The 9081-nt window shown below is 44.2% G+C and overlaps 1 pseudogene; it reads right to left on the bottom strand.

Moving 5' to 3' along the window:
• On the bottom strand, positions 1-7806 carry LOC119941284 (annotated as a pseudogene).
• Between the last annotated feature and the right edge of the window lie 1275 nt (positions 7807-9081).

Here is a 9081-nt window from a genome sequence, read left to right on the forward strand (position 1 = left end):
CTATCCGACGTTCTTGGCTTCCTGGAAGGCAACCAACACAGGTTAATGCATTCAATGTAATTCAATTGTGGTATTTGTTAAGCGCTTACTGTGTGCCAAGCACTGTTCTAAGTGCCAGTGCAGGTACAAGGTAATCAGGTTTTCTCACTAGGGGCTAACAGTCTTCATCCCCATTTTACAGATGAAGGAACTGAGGCACAGAGAAGTGAAGTGACTTGCCCAAAGTCACACAGCTGACAAGTGGCAGAGCTGGGATTTGAACCCACAACCTCTGACTATATGCTCAGAGTCAAATTGTTGCCAATTTGTACTTCCCAAGCGCTTAGCACAGTGCTCTGCACATAGTAAGTGCTCAATAAATACGATTGATGATGATGATGACTCCAAAGCCCGTGCTCTTTCCACTGAGCCACGCTGCTGCTTCCCAATTAGATTGGACACAGATATATGGGGCTCAAAGTCTTAATCCCCATTTTACAGATGAAGGAACTGAGGCACAGAGAAGTTAAGTGGTTTGCCCAAGGTCACACAGTAGACGATTGGCGGAGCTGGGATTAGAACCAAGGTGTATCTGACTCTCAGATCCGGGGTCTATCCTATATGCCATTCTACTTCGAATTTATTGGTTTCCAATTGACTCAACATAGGAAAACGATCACCAAGCTTTGGGTCATGTGTTAATAAAATGATGCATTATCAGTTATCTTATTTATTCATTTCTTACCTGATTTTGTATCATAATCACTGGTATTTATTGAGTGTGTCCTCTGTGCAGAGCACTGTACTCAGCGCTTGGGAGAATAACATACAACAGAATTAGAAGGCTCGTTCCCTGCCCACAATGAGCTTACGGTCTAATGGGAGAATTAGCGTGGCTCAGTGGAAAGAGCCCGGGCTTTGGAGTCAGAGGTCATGGGTTCAAATCCAGGCTCCACCAATTGTCAGCTGTGTGACTTTGGGCAAGTCACTTAGCTTCTCTGGGCCTCAGCTACCTCATCTGTAAAATGGGGATGAAGACTGTGAGCCCCATATGGGACAACCTGATCACCTTGTCTCCTCCCCAGCACTTAGAACAGTGCTTTGCACATAGTAAGCACTTAACAAGTGCCATTATTATTATAAAATGCAGAAGCAGCGTGGCTCAGTGGAAAGAGAACGGGCTTTGGAGTCAGAGGTCGTGGGTTCAAATCCCGGCTCTGCCAATTGTCAGCTGTGTGACTTTGGGCAAGTCACTTCACTTCTCTGTGCCTCAGTTACCTCATCTGTAAAATGGGGACTAAGACTGTGAGCCCCTCGTGGGACAACCTGATCACCTTGTATCCCCCCAGCGCTTAGAACAGTGCTTTGCACATAGTAAGCGCTTAACAAATGCCTTCATTATTATTATTATTATTATTATTAAAGGGGTCAGTGGTATTTATTAAGTGCTTACTGTGTGGATAGCACTGTACTAAGTGCAGAGCCCTCAAGGATCTTAGAGTCTATTGTGTAAAGACCACTGTAATAAGCGCTTGGAGCAGTATAACAGGGTTAGAAACGATCCCTGCCGGGAAGGAGCTTAAAGTCTATCGTGTGCAAAGAGCAGTACTTAATACCTGGGAAAGAGTTAGCAGACATGATCCCTTCTCTCAAGGAGTCTATAGTCTACTATGCATAGAACACTATACCGAGTGCTACGGAGAGCTCAAGAGAGTTAGTAAACACATCTCTACTCTCAAGGAGAAACAGCGTGGCTTAGTGGAAAGAGCACGTGCTTGGGAGTCAGAGGTCATGGATTCTAATCCCGGCTCTGCCACTTGTCAGCTGTGTGACTTTGGGCAAGTCACTTAATTTATTTGGGCCTCAGTTTCCTCATCTGTAAAATGGGGATTAAGACTGTGAGCCCCAAGTGGGACAACCTGATCACCTTGTAACCTTCCCCAGCGCTTAGAACACTGCTTTGCACATAGTAAGCACTTAACAAATACTATTTAAAGAAGGGAACTGAAAGCCTACAGCGTAACCTGCACTGTCTTAAACCCTTGAGAGAGAATAATAGTGTTAGGCGGGATTGTCTCCATCTGTTTTCGAATTGTACTTTCCAAGAGCATAGTACAGTGCTCTGCACACAGTAAGCGCTCAATAAATACGATTGAATGAATGAATGATCCCTGCTCTTGGCGAGTTTTACACTTCACTGTGAGGTTACAGTCTAGAGGGGTCAGAGACACATTAATCAAGTAATCAATAAATCGATCATTGATATTTATTAGTGCTTATTGTGTGGAGACTACTGTACTAAGTACGTGGGAGAGTACAATACAACTGAGTTGGTAGACATATATTCTTCCCACAACGGGCTTGCAGTTGAGAGGGGAGAAGGACATTAATCAATCAATCGGTGGTATTTCTTGAGTGCTTTCTGTGTGCAGAACACTGTATTAAGTGAATGGGGAAGTACAATATTACAGAGTTGGTAGGCACGTTCTCTGCCCACAGCAACCTTTGAATCCTCAGTTTTAAAGAGTACCTCCCAGGTCTTCCTAGATTCTCTTACCCCCCTAATAATAATAATAATAATAATAATAATAATAACAACAGTATTTGTTAGTAATTACTATGTGCCAAGGACTGTCCTAAGCGCTGGGCTTTTCATTCAATCATATTTCATTCAATCGTTATTATTGAGTGCTTACTGTGTTCAGAGCACAGAACACAGTATAAATTCAAGGTAATCAGGTTGTCCCACGTGGGGCTCACAGTCTTAATCCCCATTTTACAGATGAGATCACCGAGGCATAGAGACGTGAAGTGACTTGCCCAAAGTTACACAGCTGACAAGTAGTGGAGCCGGGGTTAGAACCCACGACCTCTGACTCCCAAGCACGGGCTCATTCCCCTAAGCCACGCTGCTTCTCAAAGCAACCCGATTCCCCGTGGATACATGTCCTGAGATCTGGCCTCCATCTCTTCCTGCAGCAGCTACTGATGGAGAAACCCGGCCTCGCGTAAAGACCGTGGGCCTGGGAGTCAGGGTACCTGGGTTATAATCCCTGCTCTGCATCGTGACTGCTGCGTGACCTTGGGAAAATCAATTAACTGCTCTGAGCCTCAGTTTCCTCACCTGCAGAATTCATTCAACACCTGTCCTCCCTGCTACTGAGGCTGTGACTGAGAATCCTATTTGGACTGTGAGCTTCATGTGGAGCTTAATAATCTTGTATCTACCCCAGCGCTCGGTACAGTGCTCGGCGCAGAGTGAGTGCCTACCATTATTTTTACAGCATTATTTATCATTATTTTTAGAGCAGCCAGGGCCTCCTTTCCCTCTAGACCGTAAGGTCGCCGTGGACATGGAAGGTGTCTATTTATTATTATTCTGTACTCTCAGTAGCGCTTAGTATGCCCACGGTAAATGTTCAATGAATACAAACGAATGAACCAAGCTTTCAATATATACGATTGACTGACTGTCTGACTTGCCGTCCACATAATTTGCTCCCGATTTTATCATCCTGACTAAATAATTCCCTGGTTAACTCTTCTCCCTGGTAACCATTCCACAGCCAGATTTGAAGCCGATATCCCAGAAATAGATTTGAGTAAGATGCAGAAGCTCTTTAGCTTAGCAGAAAGATCATGGGCCTGGGTGTCAGAGGTCCTGGTTTCTAATCCCTACTCCACCACGTGCCTGCTGTGTGACATTGGGCAAGTCATTTTGTTTTGTTGTCTGTCTCCCCCTTCTAGACTGTGAGCCCATTGTTGGATAGGGACTGTCTCTATATGTTGCTAACTTGTACTTCCCAAGCGCTTAGTACAGTGCTCTGCACACAGTAAGCACTCAATAAATACGATTGATTGAATTTAAACTCTCCATCCCCTTGCCTCCTCCTACCTCACCTCCATTCACTCCTTTTACACCCCAGGCCGCACACTCTCCTCCTTTGCTGCTAAACTCCTCATTCTGCCTCGTTCTCGCCTTTCCCGCCCTCAACCCCTGACGCACGTCCTACCTCTGGCCTGGAATGCCCTCCCTCCTCCCATCCTCCAAACTAGCTCTTTTCCCGTATTCAAAGCCCTAAGGAGAACTCATCTCCTCCAGGAAGCCTTACCAGACTGAGCTCCCCCCTCTGCTCCTCCTCCCCTCCCCATCGCCCCCACTCCCTCCCTCTGCCCTACTCCTTTCCCCTCTCCATAGCGCTTGTGTATATTTGCACATATTAATTACTCCATTTATTTTATTAATACTGTGTATATATCCATAATTCTATTTATCTATTTTGGTGGTATTCACGCCTGCCTACTTGCTTTATTTTGTTATATGTCTCCTCCTTCTAGACTATGAGCCCATTGCTGGGTAGGGATTGTCTCTAACTGTTGCCGAATTATACTTTCTAAGAGTTTAGTACATTGCTTTGGACACAGTAAGCGCTCAATAAATAAGATTGATTGAATGAACTTAACTTCTCAGTGTCTTAGTTACCTCATCTGTAAAATGGAGATTAAGAATGTGAGCCCCCTGTGGGACAGGGACTGTGTGCAACCAGATAACCTTGAATGTACCCCAGCGTTTAGAACAATACTTGCCACATAATAATAATAATAATAAGTTATTGATAAGTGCTTACTATGTGGCAAGCACTGTTCTAAGAGCTGGGTTAGATGCAAGATAACTAAATTGTCCCATGTGGGTCTCACAATCTTAATCCCAATTTTACAGATGAGGGAATTGAGGCCCAGAGATATTATGTGATTTTCCCGAGGTCACACACAGACAAGTGGTGGGTCTCACTCATGATCCATGACCTCTGACTCCCATGCCCTTGCTGTTTCCACTAAGCCACGCTATGTAAGCGCTTTAACAAGTACTATTATTATTATTATCATTATTATTATACTAAGGCCCTGTTTGAGAGAGACATTAATCAAGCAATCAATAAATCGATCATTGGTATTTATTAGTGCTTACTGTGTGCAGACTACTGTACTAAGTGCTTGGGAGACTACAATACAATGGAGTTGGTAAACATGTATTCTGCCCACAAAGAGCTTGCAGTTGAGAGGGGAGACGGACATTAACCAATCAATCGGTGTTATCTATTGAGTACTTACTGTATGCAGAACACTGTACTATGTGCTTGGGGGAGTACAATATTTGAGAGTTGGTAGGCACGTTCCCTGTCCGCAGCAACTTTAGAACCCTCAGTTTTATAAAGTCTCTCCCAGGTCTTCTCAGTTTCTCTTACCCCAATAATAATAATAATAATAATAATAATAATAATAATAATAATAATAATAGTAATAATAATATAATTACAGTATTTGTTAAGCACTTACTATGTGCCAAGCACTACTGTAAGAGCTGGGTATTCAATCAATCGTATTTCATTCAATCGTTTTCATTGAGCGCTTACTGTGTGCAGAACACAGAGACCAAAGTAGATAAAAGGTAATCAGGTTGCCCTACATGGGGCTTCCAGTCTTAATCCCCATTTTACAGAAGAGGTCACTGAGGCAGAAAGAAGTGAAGTGACCTGCTCAAAGTCACACAGCTGACAAGCAGCGGAGCTGGGATTAGAACCCACGACCTCTGACTTCCAAGCCAGGGCTCTTAACCCTAAACCACGCTGATTCTCTAAGCAACCTGATTCCCTCTGGACACATGTCCTGAGGTGTGACCTCAATCTCTTGCTGCAGCAGCTACTGCTGGAGAAACCTGATCTCGTGGAATCAGCGTGAGCATGGGAATCAGAGGACCTGCGTTCTAATCCCTGCTCTGCCTCGTACCTGCTGCACAACCTTGGGAAAGTCACTTAACTGCTGTGAGTCTCAGTTTCCTCACCTGCAGAATGGGAATTCATTCAAAACCTGTTCTCCCTTTTACTTAGACTGTGACTAAGAATCCTATTTGGACTGTGAGCCCCATGTGGAGTAAATAATCTTGTACTTACCCCAGCGTTCTGTACAGTGCTTGGCACAGAGTAAGCACCTAACAAATACCATTATTATTAGAGCAGTCAGGGCCTACTCTCCCTCTAGACTGTAAGGTCGCTGTGGACAGGGAAGGGGTCTATTTATTATTATATTGTACTCTTCTTATCGCTTAGTACACTGCTCTGCCCTCAGTAAATGCTCAATAAATAGGAACTAATGTACCAAGCGCTCAATACATGTGATTGACTGACTGTCTGACTTGCCATCCACATAATTAGCTCCCTATTTTATCATTATGAATAAAAAATCCCCGGGTGAACTATTCTCCCTGGGCAGTATTCCACAGCCAGATTTGAAGGCAATATCCTTGATCCAGAATTTAGTAGGATTCAGAATCTGTATGGTTTAGTGGAAAGATCACAGGCCTGGGAGTCAGAGGTCCTGGGCTCTAATCCCTGCTCCACCACTTGACTGCTGTGTGATCTTGGGCAAGTCAATTAACTTCTCAGTGTCTGAGTTACCTCAACTATGAAATGGGGCTTAAAAGAGTACGTCCCCTGTGGGACAGGGACTGTGTCCAACCTGATTACCTAATTAGCTTGTATCTACCCCAGCGTTTAGAACAATGCTTGACACATAATAATAATAATAATGATGATAATAATTGCATTTGTGAATCTCTTACTACGTGCCAAGCACTGTTCTAAGCGCTGAGGTAGATACAAGCTAATTAGGTTGTCCCAAGTGGGACTCACAGTCTTCATCCCCATTTTCAGATGAGGGAACTGAGGCCCAGAGAAGTTAAGTAACTTACCCGAGGTCACACAGCAGACAAGTGATGAGACTGGGATTAGAACCCATGACTTCTGACTCCTAAACCCATGCTTTTTCCACAAAGCCATGGTGTAAGCACTTCAAAAGTACCATTATTATTATCCCAAGGCCCAGGTTAGGATCACAATCTCTGTATAGAAGTGCATCTCCGCAGCACCTTCCAAAGAGCTTCTGCCACTTGTTTATTGTGAAGGCAATAAACAAGATCACAGGGTTTAGCGCAGGCATGAGGATGTTGTAGAAGACAGACACCATCCTATCCTGGTCGGGAGTGTGGTAGGTATTGGAGAGCATGTATGTAAAGCTGGCCTCCCCGTAGAAGAGGCTGACCACTATCAGGTGGGAAGAGCAGGTGGCCAAGGTCTTCTTCTGGGCAGCGATCTGGCCAAAGGAGAAGGCGATGAGGGCTAAGGGCCCTAAGAGCATTAAGACGCAGCAGACATACATCACCATCTCACAGACCGAAGTGTCAATATAAGAGAGTTTCAGCAGGGCAGGAACTTCGCAGAAGAAGCTGTCAATGACTCTTGACCCACAGTAGGGGAAGCCCATGGCTCTGGGAGGGACCAGGAAGCCATCTGTGGCTCCCAAGAGCCATGAGTCCACCACCATCTGGATGCACCTCCTCTAGCTCATGAGGACAGGGTGGCACAGAGGGTGGAGAGGGTGGCCGATGGCCACATATCGATCATAGGCCATCAGGCCTAGTAGGAACCATTTGGCTACCATCAGGGTGAGGTACAGGAAGATCTGAGCCATACACCCTGAGAAGGAAATGATCACCTGCCCAGTCAACTGGTCCACCATCATCCTGGGCACAAATGTGCAGATGTACGTGACATCCATGAGGGAGAGGCCACTGAGCAGGAAGCACATGGGGGTGTGGAGCTGGGGGTTGATATGGACGAGGAACATCATCCATATGGTGGAATGTCCAGTCAGGGCCACGACAAATGTGATGATAATCAAGGTGGAGAGGATGGTAAGGAGACCGCCATTGTTGTTGAGGAGTCCCACCAGGATGAACTCTGTCTGGAGGGCTTGAGTCCAGTTCCCCATTACTCAGTCTTAACTAAGCCCAAGAGGAGAAAAAGGATACAAGCATATCATTATTAGTTGTAATAGAAGAAATATGAGAAGGAGGAGTAATAGCAGTAGCAGTAGTAGTAGCATATTTTTAAGCACTTACTGTGTGTCAAGTACAGTTCTAAATGCTGGGTAGATACAGGTTAATCAGGCTGGGCACAGTTCTTGTCACACGTGGTGCTCACGGTGTAAGTAGGAGGGAGAATGAAAATTGAATCTACATTTTACAGTTTAGGAAACTGAGGTGCAGAGGAGTGAAGTGATTTCTGCCCAGGGTCACCCAACAGACTAATGACAGAGCTGGGATTGGAACCCAGGTCCTCTTATTCCCAGGCCCGGGCTCTTTTCATTAGACTACGCTGCTTCACAGAGTTTGAGAGGTGATGGATGGACCGATGGATAGATGGATAGATAGGCAGATAGAAGTTAGGTAGATATATGAATATAATAGGTCAATAGATCGATAAAGTGAAATATAGAGCAATCCATATATCTGCGGTCACTTTGGCAGTAAAGACATTGATGGATATATAAAGATATATGTCATTGATATCTACATAGATGTTGATATATAGACATATATTTATAGGAATTTTTATAGAGATAAACAGAGTATATATGTATATCCTTAAGGGTAAGGATCGTGTCTACCAACTTTATTGTATTGTACTCTCTAAAATGCTTTGTACAGTGTACTGCACATAAATGCTCAATAAATTCCATTGATTGATTTATTGGTGTGTGTATGGATCTATTAATTGCTAAAAGGACCATAGATGAAGTTACACAGAGAGAAATATAGTAATACATAGGATTTGTATATATGGGAATAGGTATTTTTAGTCTATAAATATACTTTCTCATTCTTTATGTTCAAAGATGACTTTGTTGTAAGTGAGATTTCCCCATCAAGGCACACCTAAACTCTTTATTCCCAAACTGACTTTGCTATCATTCCTTGCATACTTCTTTCCCAACCCCAATCTGTTGTTCATTCCTTTTCCCCTTCCTGGAGCTCCCTCCCCCTTCATCCTACTGACCACCGGCCTTTCCAACTTCAATGAAGGAAGGAAAAAAGTGGGGCCTGGGAGCCAGCAGGATTTGGATTCAAATCAGGGCTCCACCACTTCATTCATTCATTCATTCAATCGTATTTATTGAGCTCTTACTGTGTGCAGAGCCCTGTACTAAGCGCATGGGAAGTACAAGTCGGCAACATATAGAGACGATCCTTACCCAAAAATGGGC

Source organism: Tachyglossus aculeatus, chromosome 20, assembly GCF_015852505.1.
Source record: "Tachyglossus aculeatus isolate mTacAcu1 chromosome 20, mTacAcu1.pri, whole genome shotgun sequence".
Lineage (NCBI taxonomy): Eukaryota > Metazoa > Chordata > Mammalia > Monotremata > Tachyglossidae > Tachyglossus > Tachyglossus aculeatus.